We start from the raw sequence: 21,309 nt of genomic DNA, 5'->3' as shown, positions 1-21,309 counted from the left end.
TGGAACCTGAAACCATGCTTAGACACTTTACAACGCAATTAACGATCAACACGTAGACAATTAACGGATCAAATACGAGAAACGTACGGCACATAACCTATCATGCTTTTCTAAACATAATCGACACCCAAACATGCGATTTCCCCACCCGATACACCAAGAATAATATCATACGATACAACCTAGGGTTCTAATCACTTTTATACCAACAAGAATACGATTCGTCTTCTAATTACAAGATTCGGTACAAATAACACATAAGCATCCAGAATGCCATACAATTATCAAGAACGACATATAAACATCAAGAACTCCACATAATCATCAAGAACACCATAATTATCAAGAATCTCGCAATATCAAGATCACCCATAGAATTATCCCATCAATCATCAATAATAATATCACAAATCATCAATACACAATAATATGGGGAAATCCTACGGGGGAAATCATAGCTATGAAAATAGGTTTTGTTGAGACATGGGTTACCTCTTAGCCTTAATTAATTCCTTGGCTATGAAGGGTTTTTCTTTAAGCCTTCTTCTTTCTTGATTTCTCCTAAGGGGATTCTTGGAACTTCTTGTGTGGTGAGAGATTATGGTGGTGAAAGATCTAGGTGCCTCCTATATCCCTATTTATATATTTAAGACTCTTAATTAGGGTCTGAATGGTATGGGTTTATTAATTCTATTCCTTATAGGACTAAGGGCTTATTTTAGGGATAAGGGTCCATGGTCCATAGTGGACCATATTAATTAATTAAATGGAATCCTAATCGTAGTCTGAATAGTAAAAGGCTTACTCCCTTTATTCCTAATAGATAACTAGGTCTAGGATTCCTTAATTAGAGTCTGAATAGTAAAGGGTTTACTTTCTTTATTCCTAATAGGCTTAGGACTCTAATTTAGGCAAGGGTCCACGATTCATGGTGGACCTTATTAATTAATTAAAGGAAACCTAACCGAATTAAATCATTTTTAATTATTATTAGCGGGATTAATTAAATAATTAATCCGGGATTGAAGGCTGTAACACGGGGTGTTACAACTATTACCCGGAGTCGGGGGTGGGGGGGAGAAGCACGCCAGGGGAATGCTCGCGTCGAGAGCATGGTATGCTTTTCTATGGATCCCTATTTTCCGGTCAGTTTGTAATCTTCATGTGTAACATTCATTTTGTCTGTGGGGTGGGGGTTGTGTGGGGTGGGTGATGCAGGGGTTTGGCCAACAGTTTGCAGGTATTACCGATGAGTTGCTTAAGCTGACCGCACGAGTTGTCGATCTGGTCTCGCAGCACCCCATTGAACCGCAAGGAGATTGCAATTTCCGGAAGGTGATGGACTCAGTCAAACAGTGGGAGGCTACTGTGAATATGCCAGGAAAGGCAACTGATCTGTCTCCTCAACCGCCTGCCCTGGCAACAGGTGACGAAGGGTCGTTGGTGTATGATGCAGGCTTCATAAGGGAGCTGGACGAGGCCGAGTTGGCTGCGACCGGGACCTACGGCGTGTCTGATGTGCCGAGCTTTAGCTTAGGGCTTACGCAAGAGTTTGCAACGCACAAGCGGTTAGACAGCATGGGCCAACAGCCGGACACTACTGCACCACTCCGACAGGTACACTAATGCAAATGTCTTTGCCAGTGCAATTTTCATACGTTAACTTGGGCCAACATTTGCAGGAACCAAGTACCCGCACGTATTGCATCGCATCCTGCGGCACCGTGCACAGCTCCATCGGACGTGCCAAAGCCTAAAGAACAGGAGCGAGTTGTTCAATAGGGTCAGTTGGCAGGGATTTACTTCAGCACCACGTTTGGGTATTCGTCTTTTCCACTACCGCACGTGTACGTCATGTGGGCGTGGATTTTTAGTTGTTCCCCGAGGGGTCGGTAAGTGGCTTTAATGCATCTGAGCTCGGTTTTGCATTCATAAATTGATTGTGTTTGATATCTGTGTTTGGGTGCTCTTTTGATACCGATTCATTATGGTTTTTATCTTGTAGCGATGAGGTGTTATTTCAATATGCTGATCGGATGGTAAAGTGGGCACAAATCCAAACCCTTAGGGAGGGGTCGAATGTTTCCAAGGTTGTTGTGGATGCCTGGTGCTATGTCCTCAATGCCCGGGAGAAGGTGACCACAACTGGTGGTGTGACCCGGCTGCTTCTACCCACCAGCACGACGTTACGTTACTGTCTGCACACCAGCAAATTGCTCTATATACCATAGTTTCGAACCATTTTTTACACGAAAACTATGTGGGTGTTGGGGTGCGCTGTGTGCTCTAAGGCCTTCTAACTAGCAATTGTAATATACAGATCAGGACCGTTGTTGTGGCTTTAGCTAGTGAAGATGCGAGGATCTCTTGGTTTGGGAACCGCATGGACGCGGAGTTGCAGCGAATGGGCCGCGGGGAGACTGTCGACATAGATCTGGTGACGTACCTTGCACTATAATTTAATTGCAACATCTACCCTCCATTGACTAATACTCCTTTTCTGGAATGTCGATGCAGTTTATTTTCCCAATTTTCAGCAAGGAAACGTATTACATGATGGCTATCAGTTGCAAGCCTCCCCGATTTGACATCATTGACAGTTCGTCTGCGCGGAAGACTACTAAAGAGATGTATGGGGGGGGGGGGGGCGAGGAGCTGGTATGTGTTTTTGCTCTCTTAAATAGATGGAGCACACAGTTATGCTTGTATTAGTTACGTGTCTAATTACTTGCCTTTTATTCTCCATTGTTTTTGCACCGTTTTGCCATCCAAATAGGATTTTTATACCAGAAAAGCGTGCTCTAGCTAATGTTGAACACTTCCGTTTTGCTGTTACGTTTGTCTGATTTGTGTTGCTTTTGCTGCACTAGTCGCAGCTCTATATGTGGTCTCTTGTTGTTGTTGCACTAGCTATTTTTGTATAGGTCCAATATGCTGTTGGGACTATCCATGGATTGTTGCACTAGGTAGTTTAGAACACTACTCTTTTGCTGTTAGGAGAGTCTGGTTTCTGGTGCTAAAGCCACAGTAGTATTTCACCATTGCTTTTGGCATCTATTAAGCATCATACTAGTTAACATTAGGTATGTGAGGAATTGCATGCTCTGTATTCCCTTTATTCATTTGGCATTAGCTACTTTTTCCCAGTGGATGTATGGCCTGTTAAGGTGGCCCAATTCCTATGTCTATTGGCAGCATAGTATTCTCTTTTAGGTTTCACTGAACTATTTGCAAAGTGACGTGCCTATTTATGTTTTAACAAAATGGTTTACGCACTTCTAATCTTAAATTGTTATCATTATTATTAATAATGAGGGTGGGTGCAGATGATGTGCCTGGGTGCTTACTTAGACTCCAAGCGGCAAGGGCTTCGCGTTGCATGCCTACAAATGTTGAAACCGAAGAGGATGCAGATGGCGTGCAGGGTGGGATATTGGTCTGCAATATTCACGATGCGCCATATGGAGTCATACGTTGGGCAGGGGTGTGTAGGGTGGGATATTGGTCTGCAACGGGGGAATGCCATGCAGCTCCTCAACTTACGCAAGCGCTACATGCATAATATCTTGCTCAGCGTGGTTAACACCCATACAAAAAGTGTTACAGCGCGCGTCGCGGCCTTCGAAAGTAAAAGGTTGGCACAGTTGCATCGGTGATCAAGGTGGGGTGCGAGCATGGAATAAATTTTGCTAGTGTTTAGACCTTGGCTCTGGTGGGTTTTTTTGGGTTCAATTATGTTTTAGGCGGTGGTGGTCCGTAAATAATTAATTATTAGTGGGTAAAATTATCGTTTAGTCGGTGGTAGTCAGTGAATACTTAGTTTTTTACTATTGTTGGGCAGTGCATTTAAGCTTTTCATCCTGTTGGGAGTTTACATGCTTTCTTGTTGTTTAGTTATTCGTGTATGGGGTTCTGATATTCAACTAAGACACTTGTCAAACCAACTCCCCACTACTTTGGAATAGAACCAATATTGTTTGCAACTGTCTTAAACTCATGCCACCAAACTCATTCCATTAATGCCAGGTGTTGGACCCATTCGTCGTATGGGAACGTGCATGCATTGTCCTTCGTGAACGGATCAACATACATTTTTGGACTAGTAGTTTGCACACCATGTTTTTATTTGACACGTATAATTGTCATTATACTCCTCTTTAATATTAGTTTTTGTTTTAACCCTCTAACCCTGTGTTTTCCCGTTTCTCCAACGTAGTACATAGGTAACAATTCAATAATTTGTAGCAATAGTAAAATGGGCTTTCAAAACCAGTGTTATTGGGATGCATTGAATGAATTACTAAGTGACAAAGTAAAAGGGAACAAAACAAACTAGTATCATTGCAGTAGCGTATTGTACTAAAAATAAAAGGGAAAAGGAACCAGTTTAAACAGACTGCAGAATTCCTGGCAAGTTACTTTGAGGGGCAACTACGGGCGTTATGGCAGGCATATTTACCACAAATACCGCACTTTCGTCCGATTTTGACATTTTTCTCAATGGCTAGCTCCCAGCTGCTTTTAATACGTTTTCCAGTGCCTTTGTTCTTCGCTGGGGGGGGGGGGGGTTCTTGGATTGTTATGGATTGTGGTGGCTCAACACCGCATAATGCCTATATTGCAGCACGGTTACCCCTAACAGGGGTTGTTGTTAGTCCGTCACTACCAAATTCTTCTGTAAGACCCTTCAGTACCGAGACCATCCGCGTTGCCCGCTCCAGGTTGTTGCCGACCAGACCGGTGCACGTGTGTATCTCAGCCCACAGTTGGGTTGCTATGAGGGTTGGCCTTTCACCATTTGACGGTAGGCCTTTGCATGTACCGCACGTAAGAACCACAAACATATGTCGACAGGCAATGTATTCGGAAGGCAACTGTTCCAACTGTGCACCCCTAAAAACCACAAACATATGTCGACAGACCAAGCCCATTCATCGAAACAAGTTGCAGCTGCATGTTGCTCCCAGGCCACCTACCTTGTTGTGCACGGTCGAAATAATGTTCCTCTCACCTTTAATGTCGTAATGAGTGATATCCCCCTCTTAGTGTACACCGACCATGGAACAATCAAAACAGGCTGCTTCTATTTCTTTCTGTAGCTCATAAAAAATAGTGATTGTGGATACTTGTGCAATATGACGCTCGAGTGCTAATGGCGTTTTAAACTCTGGCAGGTAACCCTCGCACTGTGCGTTCAATTTATCTTGCTGGTAGCGCTGCGTCCCCAACATGCTTTCGAATTGCATGTAGAACTCTACCAAACTAAAATGGGGGCGTGAGAATTTACCGTATACACCATTCTCTGCTTCTGACCATGATGTTGTTCGCAACAACCCACTCATGGGCAAATCTGGAAAAAAAAAACTGGGATCCAACTCTCCCTTTCACCATATATTTTGCAAAACCACCTATGGTTTGATAGCTTGTATTCATCCATTAGTAGGTGACATTGCGTCTCAAACTCAACACTGCAGATTCCTTCATTCCATACGATATCATTTAGTTTTTTGCGAAACTCAGTGTCCTTAGCTAGTTCATTCCCAAGCTTTTCATTGACCTTTGCATGATGTGCCACATACAGTAGCGATGGCGGCAGTTTGGTAATACTTGTTGGATAGCAATTCGCATAGCTGGGTCTTGGTCTGTCACAACGCACAATGGGCTCTTGCCCATTGCACATGAAATTTTCTCCAATAGCCAGCTGTATGACTCAACGTCTTCTTTAGTCAGCAAACCTGCCCCAAAAGTGATGCATCGTTTGTGGTTGTCCACACCGGTGAACGGCACAAACACCATACTGTACCTGCACAATAAAAAGGGATGAGTTATACTATTCACAGTTGGGAAGCAAAGGAATGGTGCACGTGTGCCCACATAGCCAGATCTATTGCACCACCCGTATACGCGCGATAACAACTCATTAAAGACCGTTTTTTCCCAAGGCATGGTAAAATTAGTTAAGGGGAAGTAAGAAAGCAACGTACAGTTTTATTATTTCACCACTAATACCATGCTAGTAGATTGGGATGTATAAAGTATGTGTTCATTTTGTTTAGTAAAAAAAAAAAAAAAAAAAAACAAAACCAAAACCGGCAGTGTCTCACATGCATGCGTGTACTGTGAATGAAGATATGACAATGCACTAGTAAAGATGCTGCTAACAAGGTACACATGCATCAACACAACAACCGATACACTTTCTTACCGAGTGATCAGTCACAACATATATAATAATCTAAGTGCAACCCCATACCTGTTTGTTCCATAGGTTGCGTCGAACGAAATATTATCACCGTAGCAAGAGAATGTCCGCCTACCGAGTGGGTCAGCCCAGAACAGACGTGATAGTCGGTTTTCCTCATCCAGGTGGTAATCAAAAAAGAATTCGGTGCAGACTTCTTTCTTGGCTTTGAACGTTGCTATAATCATCTCGCCATCGGCTTTGTCAACGTACGATTGGACGTCTCGTTTAAAATTGTGAAATTCCACGTCCATTGCACCGACATTTGCATATGATCCAGTGGCTTCCTTGCAAAATCGCAGCCCTGTTGAAGCACCAATGTTAGCTTTCAAACAATTGCCTAAAAAAGTTTGCTAGACCGCATTGAGTCGTCGGTTAATCCGCATAAACACTTTAGATGACTCCGAACACAGCTTGTGGGTGTGTTCCTCAACGAAAATGGTCACAACGAATTCCCCAGGGCCCTTTCTCTTAAACCCGATCCTTGCTCCACAATTAACTCTGTTAGAGAACCGGCGGCGGCGCTCTCGCTTATCTCCAACATCTGCACCCCCTTGATGAACACGGTGTGTCCTACCACCGCCTTTGACCCCTTGCCGGGTGCAGACCAAATACCACGATTAGACTGCCCCGGCTCGGTCGCGCTTCACGGAGCTGCAACGAACATCAAACCCGACGATTCGAGCGTAGTTCATGTAGCATTGGATACCTTCGTTTAGTGTTTTAAATACGCGTCTCGCTACTGGCAGCACTGTAGCATCCACCAGGGGGGGGGGCTATGTTGGTGGACAGTTGGCGGCAACCCCATTGTATAGATGGCGCGGGGGGGGGGGGGGGGGGGGGGGGGGGCTGGTTCCGGGATCAAAACTCCGCCTTCTGCACAAACACGAGGTAGATGTTAGTGAAGTAATCAAAACCGCGTCGTACAACCATGCCATGAATATCAGTGGTCGAAGGGGACCTGTTATGTCACTGTCGTCGGATCCGGTCGGCATCTACAATTGTCGGTACAGCACGCTTGGGTTTCGGTGGAGTCCTCAGGAGCGTAAACAAACCTAGGAAGCAGTGGTGTATGCACTCTCGAATTCCTTTTCAAATAAGTTGCGAGAAGTTACGTAAGGGTGTGGGGAACCACATGTAGCGTAGTGCACCCAATTCTCGTGCGCAGCCAAATTTGAGATGTACGATCCAATATTTCAATGCACCAGATTGATCCTCCAGTTCACACATTAATAATGGTTCGCACCGGAAAAATAGCATATATATACATAATTAAGTTTCAGTGCGAGTAAGTATCTCCCGTGCGGTTGTGCGGGTGATTAATGTGCGTGAGTTTTGTACTTAAGGTTCGTGAGTCTTGTGCTTAAGGTGCGTGAGGTTTGTGCTTAAGGTGCATGAGGTTTGTGCTTAATGTGCATGAGTGTGTACAGAGTTTTGTGCTTGATGTGCGTGAGTTTTGTACTTAAGGTGCGTGAGTCTTGTGCTTAAGGTGCGTGAGTTTTGTGCTTAATGTGTGTGAGTGTGTACTTAATGTGAGTTGTTGTTGAAACTTTAAGGTGCATAAGTTTTGAAGTTTTGTGCTTAATGTGCGTGAGTTTTGTGCTTAAGGTGCGTGAGTTTTGTGCTTAACGTGCATGGATTTGTGCTTAATGTGAGTAGTTGTTGAAACTTAAAAGTACTTGAGTTTTGTGCTTAAGGTGCGAGAGACTTGTGCTTAACATGCGTGAGACTTGTGCTTAATGTGCGTGGGGTTGTGTTCTTAAGGTATTTTGTTTGTGTGCTTAATGTGTGTGTGTTTTGTACTTTAAGTGCGTTAGATTAATGTTTAATGTGCGTCCACCCGCACAACCGCACGAGAAGCCCCACGCGCACTTGATCCCTTCCCGATATATATATATATATATATATATATATATATATATATATATATATATATATATATATATATATATATCCTTTGGTGAGGCCGTAAGGAGATCATCCATTTTGAGTGATCTAAAGGCTACAACAAAACAAAAACGCGCTGGACAAAAAAGTGGGATGGATGCACAACAAACTGAGTACGAATGCACACCAAAATGAGTACGGAAATTCATTGCATATAATTAAATCACAGTCGTTGACTTAATTATGTAAGGATCAGATAAGTCCTCACACGTCCTCTCCTAAGGATAGGTCCTCACCTGATCCTTAATCTATATATATATATATATATATATATATATATATATATATATATATATATATATATATATATATATATATATATGTATATATATATATATATATATATATATATGTATATATATATACATATATATATATGTATATATATATAATTTATTATTTTATTTATTTATTTATTCTTAATGTATAATATTATTTGTACAAGATAAATTATACTTGCCTTAATAATTAATTATTATAGAGTAATATTATTGCCTAATAATTATTTATTGTAATTCTATTCATCTTTTTCAATGTAATTATTATAGTAATTTTATGGTAATATTTATACATATTTTTATACTTAAGGTATAATATATAATTAATTATTAATATAATTGCTTAATTTTTATTAATGGTAATTATTCTGGTAATTATCAATACTTTCTTCCATGTAATTGTTATGGTAATTTTATGATAATATATTTCAAAATTGTGACAATTTTATTAATTATTATTGTAATTTTATAGTAATATTACTAATATATTTCAATATTGGAACTTTGGAATAGAACAAATATTATAATTAATATAATTAATAAAATTATTATGGTAATTGTCACAATATTTGGTAATTATAATTAATATAATTAATGCAATTGTGAAATTTAATATTTCTTCGGTGACAATATTTGTGGCAATTTCATTAAATTATAATTTATAAAATATGAAATATAATTAATGAAATGAAATTATAAGATTAACAAAATATGTGTTCATAAATATTTAGAATTTTTTTTTTAAATACATACATATATATATTTATGCACTATATTAGTTATACAAAATTTAAGTGCTCATTTTTTCATTTTGAAATATAATTTTTATATTATAAATCTATAAATATAAATTATAATGAGTAAATACCAGCAATGGTTTCTCGAGTTTTTCGGTTTCACCACCTATAGTCCCTAACTTCCGTAATTACTATCTTCCGAGTTGCAAAATCTGACCTGCTATTATCCTCCTGTTAGTTCCTTCCGTCTAAGCCATCAAAAATCGGGGTAGATATGTCATTTTCCATGTCCTTCCAATGAACCTCACCCACCCATCCTGTCTTTCTTCTGCACTTAAAAGTGCTCTGAACCACCTGTGACACCCCCAAATCCAAATTCAATTAAGGGATTAATTAAGTAATTAATCCTATTTCAATTTGTAATTTAATTCCCTAAATTCCTGAAATTTAATAGTTGGGGACTAGTACTTGACTAGTCAACCCCAAAGTCAAAGTTGTACATTGAGCTTTGTAAGGAGTTCCCTTGTTCCTTACACTTCCTTATGTTAGTAAGGGTATTCTTGACCTTTCACTAGTAAGACCACCTTCATTCTCTCCTTACACTTTTCTAAAAATCTAGCTCCACCTTCTCTCTAAAAAGGTGAGTAGCTTTTCTTCCAAGCCAAGCTGGAACCTTGCCAAAACTTCAAGAGTTACTTCCAAGATTCAACCTTTCTTATATTTGGGCATCTAGGAGGGTAAGATCTAAGTTCATCTTGTGTTTTTGGTTTTATCTAAGGTGTCTTTTCTTAACGATAGGATCTTTATGATCTTTTGGTATGTTTTTGAAGTGGGTTTGGAGGGTGAGCCTTGTGAGGAGCTTGTTGAGGTGTAAAGTGAAGTCTTTAGTCTATAAGAGGTAACCCATGCTCTACAAAACCTATTTTGCTTACCTATATGTGATTTCTTGGATTCAACATGTGTTTTGCTATGAAATGTGAGTGTTGATGCATGATCTTGTGAAAATGCATATCTTGAGCTTGTGTTTAGGGTTCTTTTGTGCCATTGCTTGGCATTTCCTTTGATTCAAGTCATTTTGTTGTATTTGGTAAGATTTGGCATGTTTTGGACTTGAATTTGGAGATGAAAATCCGCGAAGTGTTGTATTGTGGTACAGGACGTGTACCCGCGGGCGGAACGGCGGGCGGGGCACCACCCGCCGCCCCACCCGCGGGTACTAGGCTTGTGGGAGTGTGTTCCCGTGGGCGGAACCACTGGCGGAGCACCACCCGTGGGCCCACCCGCGGGTACATATGTTGGTTGTGCGGGGATTTGTTCCCCGTGATTCTTCGACTCGGTATTTGGTCTTTTGACTTCCCGTTGTTCTTTTGTGGAACTATTTGAGTGTTTTCTTGATGTTTCGTATGACTATATGGTAGGTATCCATGTAGGTTTTGGTGTCTTGTGTGTTCTTCGGAACTATCTTTGGTTTACCCGTTTGATAAGCATGCTAGTTCGGTGTTTAAATGCTAGCGTGTGTGTTGTTTGTACCTTCTCATTGGTTGATGATAACTTGTGTTATTCATCGTTGTTGTTGTTGGGTTGTGACCCATTCCTTGATTGAGTATGGTTTCATACCTTCGTTGTGATCCGTTGATTAATTCATGTTGTGGTGTGCTGTGTGTGTGGCTTTACCTGGATTGAACGATTAGTGGTATGGGACACTAGTCACCAACGTATTGCAGCGGTCCTCGTGGTGGCCGTGACGCGATTATGGAGTTTGTGGCCTTTGTGTAAGGTTCACGTGTTTATTTCTGTGATAACGTGTGTTATCCAGGGCATGTGTTGCCATGTGTGATCGGTACCTCGTGTACTATGAAATTGGTGGTTTTGTTGGAGGGACTGTTGGAGGGGGAACGACGGTTCCTGGGGAATAAGGTTGGACTTCGTGTACAGGGGTCCTAGAGGGTAAAGGTTGGAACTAGATATAAGGTTGGGGGTAGCCATAAGGTTGGAACAGGGCATAAGGAAGGCATATCAACTCGTGATGAGTGATGTTGCGAGGGCTTGTGTAGCCGTGGTTGTGTGTTCTCTTCTTGTGAAGGCATGTGTTGCCATCGGTCATGTCTTTATCGTTTGTGGTTTTGGGATGTGTTCCCATATCCTTGTTGAGAGTGTTGAGTCTTGTGTTGACTATTACTCTTAGTTCTGTACTTATATACTTATGTATTCCGTTTCGAAAATGGCTTTACAATTTATATCTTACTTATGTATGTTATTTCACATGTATTGGTGGGTTACCAGCATTATTCGCTGACCAGGCGTCGTCCCATGTTTTATTGTGTTCTTTCAGGTGATGTCTAGGCGAGTGCGCAGTCTAGTGCTTGCTAGTGTAGCTTCTCCCGCTTGTTTTATGGCCTGTGTGCCAGTTTAGTTGTAGACCTTTGAGACTATGGATTAGTTGTAAACAATGCAGATATTGCCGTAGCGTTCATCCTTTTTGGTGAACGTGGCATAACACCCCAAGATTTGGATTTATGTTATCTAGTTATCTTTCAGTCTTCCGCTGTGTTGTTGTTTAGTTCAGTTATCTGCATGTTTAAGGCTTTTAAATAGCTTCTTTTTAGGGGGTGTTACAATTGGTATCAAAGCCTAGGTTTGAGCCTAGGAAGGAGTTAAGTCTAGACTTTCTAAGTGGCTAAGTGTGGTTTGCGACCTTTAAGCGACCCTAAGAATCTAAGTGTTAGGCTTAGGACTCTAGGTTGCGCGGTGAGCTGAGTGTTGCTTTCTGTTCTTTGCTTGTTTGCTATCTTTGGTAACCGTGATGTTGTTGTTGAAGTTTGCGATGCCTCCCCGTCAGCATACCGCAATGTTTGAAGACACAAGTGAAGTGGTTAAGAAATCTAGGTTGGCCGAATCTGGTGACGCTTCTGGTGTAGTCGAGCAATGGATCAGGAGCGGCACGTCAACAAAAGTAAATCCTAGTGCAGCTACCTTACCGGCATTTCGGGATTTAAGAGGAAACGGGAAAATAGAGGTTCACCAATCGACGTAAGGGTCACCTCAAGGGAGAACGCTTATCTTAAGTGAAGCTTGAACAGGAGACAGTGATGTGGTAATTGGAACCTTTCTCGTGCAGACCGTCCCGGCAGCGATCTTGTTTGATTCGGGAGCATCTAAGTCGTTCGTATCACCCGGACTCGTGAAGAAGTTGGGTTTAACCGGTGGCGTTGGTGTGAAGCTTAACGTTAAGGTAGCATCCGGGGAAGTTAGGACGTGTGACCGTCTTTTTGAAGGCATCAAGATTAATATCAAGGGAGAGGAGTTTCCTAGTGATCTAATCCAGTATGTCTTGGATGGGATAGACGTGGTCTTAGGTATGGACTGGATGGGACGGTTTAGAGCCCAAATCCTGTGCAAAGAGAAGAAAGTGGTGTTACAGGGGCCCAGCGGGAAGAGGGTGTCGTATCGGGGAACGACGGAGAAACCCGGGACCAAGTTAGTATCAATGATAAAGATGAAAAAGTACGTGGAGAAAGGCAATGAGCTGTTCTTGTGCTCTATTGAAAACCTAAAAGCAAAAGGGAATGTAGCTCAGACCATACCCGTCGTCCGTGAGTTCCTTGACGTTTTTCCCAAGGAAATACCGGGTATGCCCCCTCTGAGAGAAGTGGAATTCTCAGTGGATCTTATACCGGGCACTGCACCCATTTCCAAGGCCCCATACCGGTTAGCAACGAAGGAAATGCAAGAGCTGAAAACCCAACTACAAGAGCTTTTAGACAAGGGCTACATCCGACCAAGCACATCGCCGTGGGAAGCTCCGGTGTTGTTTGTAAAGAAGAAGGATGGTAGTATGAGGTTGTGTATCGACTACCGAGAGTTGAACCAAGTCACCATCAAGAACAAGTACCCCCTTCCATGAATCGACGACTTGTTTAACCAACTCCGTGGCGCAGGAGTGTTTTCCAAAATTGATTTGAGGTCGGGGTATCACCAGATAAAGGTGGCAGACAAGGATATTCCTAAGACCGCATTTCGGACTCGGTACGATCATTACGAGTTTACGGTGATGCCGTTCGGTTTGACAAACGCCCCTGCAGTGTTTATGGACCTGATGAATAGAGTATTCAAACCTCATCTTGATGACTTCGTGATCGTGTTCATCGACGACATCCTGGTGTATTCAATGGATAAAAGGGAACATGTTGGACACCTTCGGACGGTACTCCAGATTCTGAGGGAAAAACAGTTGTACGCCAGGCTTTCAAAGTGCGAATTTTGGAAGGACAGTGTAGCATTTCTGGGTCACGTGATTGATAGTAGGGGTATTTCTGTGGATCCGGACAAGATACGGGCAGTGAAGGATTGGACTGTGCCTACGTCGGTGGCGGAAGTAAGAAGCTTTCTTGGCTTAGCAGGTTACTATCGAAGGTTTGTTTTGGATTTCGCTAAGGTGGCTCAACCTTTGACTAAGTTATTAAGGAAAGAAGTGCCTTTCGCTTGGAATCAAGCTTGTGAGTTAGCATTTCGGGAATTGAAGGAGAGGCTCACGTCTGCACCAGTTTTAATTTTGCCATCAGGAACGAAAGGGTTTGAGGTATACAGCGATGCATCCAAGAAGGGTCTAGGTTGTGTGTTGATGCAAAATGGGAGAGTAATTGCGTACACCTCGCATCAACTTAAGGTTCATGAAGAGAATTACCCTACACATGATTTGGAATTGGCCGCCGTAGTGTTTGCTTTGAAGATTTGGAGGCACTATTTGTACGGGGTGCGTTGTAAGGTCTTCACAGATCACAAGAGTCTCAAATATATCTTCACCCAAAAAGATCTTAACATGCGACAAAGAAGGTGGTTAGAACTCATCAAGGACTATGAATTGGATATCCAGTATCACGAGGGAAAGGCTAATGTAGTAGCGGACGCCCTAAGCAGGAAATCGAAGTATACCGTCAATTCTATTTGGATAGTAGCTGATGAACTTTGCAAAGAGTTCCAACGGTTGGACTTGGAGGTGGTAGAGCAAGGTGAGGTCGAATCGGAAGTCCGTTTTTACAACTTAAGAGTGGTACCTACATTTCTAGAAGAAATCAGGAAAGAGCAACAGAAAGACGCAAGCTTGATGAAGGCAGAGATGACCTAATAAAAGGAAAAGGGAGACCGTTTGAGCTGTCTAAGGATGGAGAGTTGAGATACAAAGGTCGTTTGTGCGTACCCGCATCTTGTGATCGGTGGAAACGACAGATTTTGGAAGAAGGTCATAACACGCCCTATTCGGTCCATCCCGGAGGCGACAAGCTGTACAAGGATGTGAAGAGTCACTTTTGGTGGCCTAATATGAAGAAGGAGGTCGTAGAGTTTGTTGGAAAGTGCCTTAATTGCCAAAAGGTTAAGGCGGAGCGTTGTAAGGTCAAAGGATTGGTACAACCATTAGAGGTTCCACAAGGAAAATGGGACTCCGTATCTATAGATTTTGTGGGAGGTCTACTGACGACCCGTTCGGGTAAGGACAAAATCTGGGTGATAGTTGATAGATTGACTAAGACTGCTCGCCTTATAGCGATGAAGGAGACCTGGACAATGATGCAATTGGCTCAAGCTTATGTTAATCAAGTGGTGAAATATCATGGAGTTCCGTGGGACATCGTCTCCGATCGTGATCCGAGGTTCTCGTCTCAGTTTTGGAAGTCTCTGTAGCCGGCTCTTGGAACCAAATTAAATCTCAGTACTGCTTTCCACCCGGCTACTGATGGGCAAACAGAGAGGACGATACAAAGTATCGATGTAACACCCCGAAAATTTTAAAACTTTTAAGACGTATAGAATAAAGGCAAATTCATTAAAACATAACATAAGAGTACGGGGTGCTATGCCACACCTGAGCAAGAGAACTCAGGTGCACAGGCTAACTAACTAATATCCTCAATAATGTCAATACGTAAGCATGGCACGCAGGCCGAAAAGGGAAACTATCTACTCTACGCTCCAAGTCTCTAGCGCGCTCCAGTGTCTACTCACCTGTGCCTGAAAGCCAAATATATCTGTTCAGCGAGAGATGCCGGTAACCCACTCCAACGCGTTGAAATACATTATAGATATATATATGTATATATATATATATATATATATATATATATATATATATATATATATATATATATATATATATATATATATATATATATATATATATATATATATATATATATATATACGAAAACCATTTTGAAGCAGGAAGATATATACTTAGGAGACGCTAGTTTTAAAACCAGGAATAGACTCGACAGATAGGGATAAACACATTCAACAGTTATAATCAAGCATATAAAGATACTAGCATAAATCCTATGGTCACAGATTCACTTCATCTCATTCATATCATCATTCCAATTCGTATCTCATCACACACAAGCACACTTTGGTGGCGCCACAGGACCAATTGCATGCCCATACATGAGGGTCAGCGCATATAGCTCTGACACGGCCCCACAGCACCCTGCCTCGTATCGCAATACGAAGGGGTCGATCGCAACCGATCGATGAACCGCAGCTCATCATAATGTTTGATCGCAACCAAACAGTGGACCGTAGCCCAAGATTAGTCATCTGACCACAGCCAGGAATATGAACTGCAGCTCATGTAAAACGTTTGATCGCAACCAAACGGTGGACCGCAGCCCGAGAGTGTAATTCTGACCACAGCCAGCTTCTGAACCGCAGCTCAGGAATAACCAATTTGATCGCAACCAAATTGGGGTATCATGCACACATAACACATAGCAAACACATGCAACCCACATTAACACATTGGGAAAGGGGAGAAAACGTATAACGAAACCTATGCGTGGTCATCCACATACTAGGAATAATCCTAAGGGGTTCATACTTCCTTTACCTAGGCCAACGGGATACCAATTCACTAGCATGCGATATATATAAGACTCATTTATCCTACGAACGGTATCCGAAACATCAAACTAGACTTAGGCACGATAAACGGAGTCCGTTGGAACACCACGAGGGTCGGGGAAACATCAAACGGGGAAACCGGAGTCCCGAAGTGGGCAATTTCCAACGGGTAGCCGGTGGGTGGTGGACCACCCGCCGGCGTCAGGTCTCCGGGCAGCGGGTGCCCGGCGGGCAGTCGCCTGCCCGCCGGCTGCCCACTGCCAACGACGTCTTTCTCGGGCAGCGGGTAGGTGGTGGGTCCCCCTACCCCCACTGACTTTTTACCAAAATAAACGTCCCGGGATCCGTTGTGGAACCCGAAACCATGCTTAGACACTTTTAAACGCAATTGACGACACCACGTATACAATTAACGGATCAAAAGCAAGAATCATATAACACATATCCTATCATGACTTCTAAACATAATCAACACCCGAACATGCGAAATCCCACCCAATTATATCAAGAATAACACAATACGAAATTCCCAATTTTAACCTAGGGCTCTAATCATATTCAAATTAATAAAATCATAGTTCTTCAAAACATCAAGATTCATCAAGAACATCACATAATCATCAAGAACCTCTTTATCATCATCAAGATCATCAAGATCACACATAAAATCATCCCACAATCATCAAGAACATATCATCAATATCGTAAACGATTCATCAAGACACAAGTATAGAGAGGAGGCCAAAGAAGATAATTATAGCAAGGAAAATAGGTTTTGTTGAGACATGGGTTACCTCTTAGCCTTAATTAATTTCCTTGGCTATGAAGGGTCTTTCTTTAAGATTCCTTCTTTCTTGATTTCTCCTAGGGGATTCTTAGAACTTCTTGTGTGGTGAGAGATTATTGTGGTGTGGGTTCTAGATGCCTCCTATGCCCCCTATTTATATACCTAAGAGTCCCTAATCAGGGTTAGTTCTATTCCTTCTAGAACTAGGGGATTGGGTTTAGGGATAAGGGCCCATGGACTATGGTGGGCCTTTTCTTAATTAATTATTGGAATTTAGTCCTTTCTTTTGGGTAATTGATTAAATGATTAATTGGTTTTAGGGGCCGTAACACGGGGTGTTACAATCGAAGATATGTTGAGAGCTTGTATGCTAGATTTCCAAGGGTCTTGGGAGGACCATTTGGATTTAATCGAGTTTTCTTACAACAACAGTTATCATTCGAGCATACACATGGCGCCTTATGAAGCCCTCTACGGTCAGAAGTGTCGCAGTCCGCTATGTTGGGAGGATTTAGTCAACCCGATAGTGTTGGGACCGCAATATTTGCTTGACACAACCGAGAAGATTAAATAGATTTAAGGAAGGATGAACGCGGCTCAAGATCGCCAAAAGTCCTACGCCGATATGGCTAGAAGGCAAGTGGATTTCTCGGTTGGGGATAAAGTTTGGTTGAAAGTATCTCCCACCCGGGGAGTGATGCGGTTTGGAAGAAAAGGAAAGTTGAGCCCCAGGTTTATAGGTCCGTATGAAATCCTTGAGATGGTTGGAAGTTTAGCCTATCGCCTAGTGTTGCCCTTGGAATTGGAGAGGGTGCACGACGTGTTCCACGTATCGCAGCTCAAGAGATATGTTCACGACCCAGCTCATGTCTTATCATCGGAAGTGATACCGCTGGATGAGGACTTGACCTATGAGGAAAGGCCGCTCAGAATTCTGGATTTCAAGTCTCGGGACACACGTAGGAAGTCTGTAAAGATGGTGAAGGTTTGGTGGACGCATCACGGGGTTGAGGAAGCTACTTGGGAGCTGGAGTCCACCATGTGAGAGCAGTATCCAGAGTTGTTCTCGGCAGGTACCACATCTTCGTTGTTTGTTGCTTGCCTTGTGTACTTGTTTGTTGCTTGTTGCTTGGTTGATTAGTTAGCTTAGTAGTTGGTGTTGGTTGTCTAGTTCTTGGTTGTTGTCCAGAAGTCAGTGTTTGTGTTGAGGCTAGAGTTCTTGATGCTCAATCTATCCGTTTGTTAAACTTTTGCCAATCCTTGATTTGAAACGCCTTCTTTCTTGCTTTGGAATACTTCATTGCCTTGAAATCTTGTGGAATCCTTTGGAGTCTTTGACCAAAAGAGTTTGCTCTTGAACCTCTTGTCACAATGTTGTTTCTTTTCACCGTTTGCCTTTAATTCGTCGTACCCAAGCTTCGGGGACAAAGCTTCTTTGAAGGGGGAGAGGATGTGAAACCCCGAAATCCAAATTCAATTAAGGGATTAATTAATTAATTAATCCTATTTCAATTTGTAATTTAATTCCCTAAATTCCTGAAATTTAATAGTTGGGGACTAGTAATTGACTAGTCAACCCCAAAGTCAAAGTTGTACATTGAGCTTTGTAAGGAATTCCCTTGTTCCTTACACTTCCTTATGTTAGTAAGGGTATTCTTGACCTTTCACTTGTTGTTGGTAATGTAACCTAACCTAGTAAGACCACCTTCATTCTCTCCTTACACTTTTCTAAAAATCTAACTCCACCTTCTCTCTAAAAAGGTGAGTAGCTTTTCTTCCAAGCCAAGTTGGAACCTTGCCAAAACTTCAAGAGTTGCTTCCAAGATTCAACCTTTCTTATATTTGGGCATCTAGGAGGTTAAGATCTAAGTTCATCTTGTGTTTTTGGTTTTATCTAAGGTGTCTTTTCTTAACGATAGGATCTTTATGACCTTTTGGTATGTTCTTAAAGTGGGTTTGGAGGGTGAGCCTTGTGAGGAGCTTGTTGAGGTGTAAAGTGAAGTCTTTAGTCTACAAGAGGTAACACATGCTCTACAAAACCTATTTTGCTTACCTATATGTGATTTCTTGGGTTCTACATGTGTTTTGCTATGAAATGTAAGTGTTCATGCATGCTCTTGTGAAAATGCATATCTAGAGCTTGTGTTTAGGGTTCTTTTGTGCCATTGCTTGGCATTTCCTTTGATTCAAGTCATTTTGTTGTATTTGGTGAGATTTGGCATGTTTTGGACTTGAATTTGAGTTTGGAGATGAAAATCTGCGAAGTGTTGTATTGTGGTACAGGACGTGTACCCGCGGGTGGAACGGCGGGCGGGGCACCACTCGCCGCCCCACCCGAGGGCGAAACCACGGGCGGGGCACCACCCGTGGGCCCACCCACGGGTACATATGTTGGTTGTGCGGGGATTTGTTCCCCGTGATTCTTTGACTCGGTATTTGGTTTTTTGACTTCCCGTTGTTCTTTTGTGGAACTATTTGAGTGTCTTCTTGATGTTTCGTATGTCTAGAACTATATGGTAGGTATCCATGAAGGTTTTGGTGTCTTGAATCGTGCTAAGTGTTCAACATTGTGTTTCGTTGAACCGTGATGAGTCTTGTGTGTTCTTCGGAACTATCTTTGGTTTACCCGTTTGATAAGCATGCTAGTTCGTTGTTTAAATGCTAGCGTGTGTGTTGTTTGTACATTCTCATTGGTTGATGATAACTTGTGTTATTCATCGTTGTTGTTGTTTGGTTGTGACCCATTCCTTGATTGAGTATGGTTTCATACCTTCGTTGTGATCCGTTGATTGATTCCTGTTGTGGTGTGATGTGTGTGTGGGTTTACCTGGATTGCACGATTAGTGGTATGGGACACTAGTCACCAAGGTATTGCAGCGGTCCTCGTGGTGGCCGTGACGCGATTATGGAGTTTGTGGCCTTTGTGTAAGGTTCACGTGTTTATTTCTGTGATAACGTGTGTTATCCAGGGCATGTGTTGCCATGTGTGATCGGTACCTCGTGTACTATGAAATTGGTGGTTTTGTTGGAGGGACTGTTGGAGGGGAAACGACGGTTCCCGGGGGAATAAGGTTGGACTTGGTGTACAGGGGTCCTGGAGGTAAAGGTTGGAACTAGATATAAGGTTGGGGTAGCCATAATGTTGGAACACGGCATAAGGAAGACATATCAACTCGTGATGAGTGATGTCGCGAGGGCTTGTTTAGCCGTGGTTGTGTGTTTTCTTCTTGTGACGTGTGTAGTCACAAAGGCATGTGTTGCCTAGGCATGTGTTTCCATCAGTCTTGTCTTTATCCTTTGTGTTGTGGTTATCCCTTTGTGGTTTTGGGATGTGTTCCCGTATCCTTGTTGAGAGTGTTGAGTCTTGTGTTGACTATTGCTCTTGGTTTTGTACTTATATACTTATGTCTTCCATTTCGAAAACGGCTTTACAGCTTATATCTTACTTATGTATGTTATTTCAGATGTATTGGTGGGTTACCAGCATTATTCGCTGACCGGGCGTCATCCCATATTTTATTGTCTTCTTTCAGGTGATGTCTAGGCGAGTGCGCAGTCTAGTGCTTACTAGTGTAGCTTCTCCCGCTTGTTTTATGGTCTGTGTGCCAGTTTAGTTCTAGACCTTTGACACTATGGATTAGTTGTAAACAATGCAGATATTGCCGTAGCGTTCATCCTTTTTGGTGAACGTGGCATAACACCCCGAGATTTGGATTTATGTTATCTAGTTATCTTTCAGTCTTCCGCTGTGTTGTTGTTTAGTTCAGTTATCTGCATGTTTAAGGCTTTTAACTAGCTTGTTTTTAGGGGGTGTTACACCGCCTCCAAGCTCGTCGCAACGTCGCCGGTGAACTCCACTGTCCATCGCCTCCGAGTTCGTCGTCGGCTGCCTGCTTCGCCGCCTCACTCGCTCACCGACGAACGGTACTCCTCCTCCTCCTAGTACGGCCTTATTTTTCTGTCTTTGGATCTGGGAAGTACAAAATTTGATTTTTGATTTTTGATTTATGATTGCTTTAGCCTTGAGTGTCGAAGAAGACCAAAAAATCAAAATTTTTTGATTGCATTGAGCCCTTGGACTTGATTTCTAATTTTATGGGTTGACTTGATGATTTCTAGTTTCTAAGCTCTTGGAGTCTCACCCGGCTATTATCGCCGCCACTGGGTAGGGTAGGAAGCGACAGTTCTTGATCGGGGTTTATGGCGTTGAAACCCCAAACATAGGGAGAGAGATCAACACCCGCCTTCCTTGCCCAGGAACGAGAAATTCCCAGCGGTAGGTGTAGAGAGAGGCTGAGGACGGTGGAAACAGATACGATTCCGACTAATTTCTCCACTCCAATTATAGGGAAAGTACTAGGTTTGGGTTTTCCGGTTAAGGAAAATGGGTGAAGTAGTGGTGAGCGGCGAGGGCGCCGCCGCCGCAAT

General features: G+C 42.4%; 1 long non-coding RNA gene across 1 annotated transcript; it reads right to left on the bottom strand.

Annotated features, from left to right (window-relative positions):
* Nucleotides 1–217: 217 nt before the first annotated feature.
* LOC109183920 lies at nucleotides 218–21,305 on the bottom strand. Its single transcript, XR_002054662.1, has 3 exons — nucleotides 21,219–21,305; nucleotides 4,394–4,396; nucleotides 218–228 (listed from the first exon to the last, which is right to left on the bottom strand). It is a non-coding gene; the product is annotated as an uncharacterized LOC109183920 (long non-coding RNA).
* Nucleotides 21,306–21,309: the final 4 nt, after the last annotated feature.

Source organism: Ipomoea nil, unplaced genomic scaffold (genome assembly GCF_001879475.1).
Source record: "Ipomoea nil cultivar Tokyo-kokei standard unplaced genomic scaffold, Asagao_1.1 scaffold1237, whole genome shotgun sequence".
Lineage (NCBI taxonomy): Eukaryota > Viridiplantae > Streptophyta > Magnoliopsida > Solanales > Convolvulaceae > Ipomoea > Ipomoea nil.
Note: the sequence above shows the minus strand (reverse complement) of the source record. Positions and strands in the feature narration are given on the sequence as shown.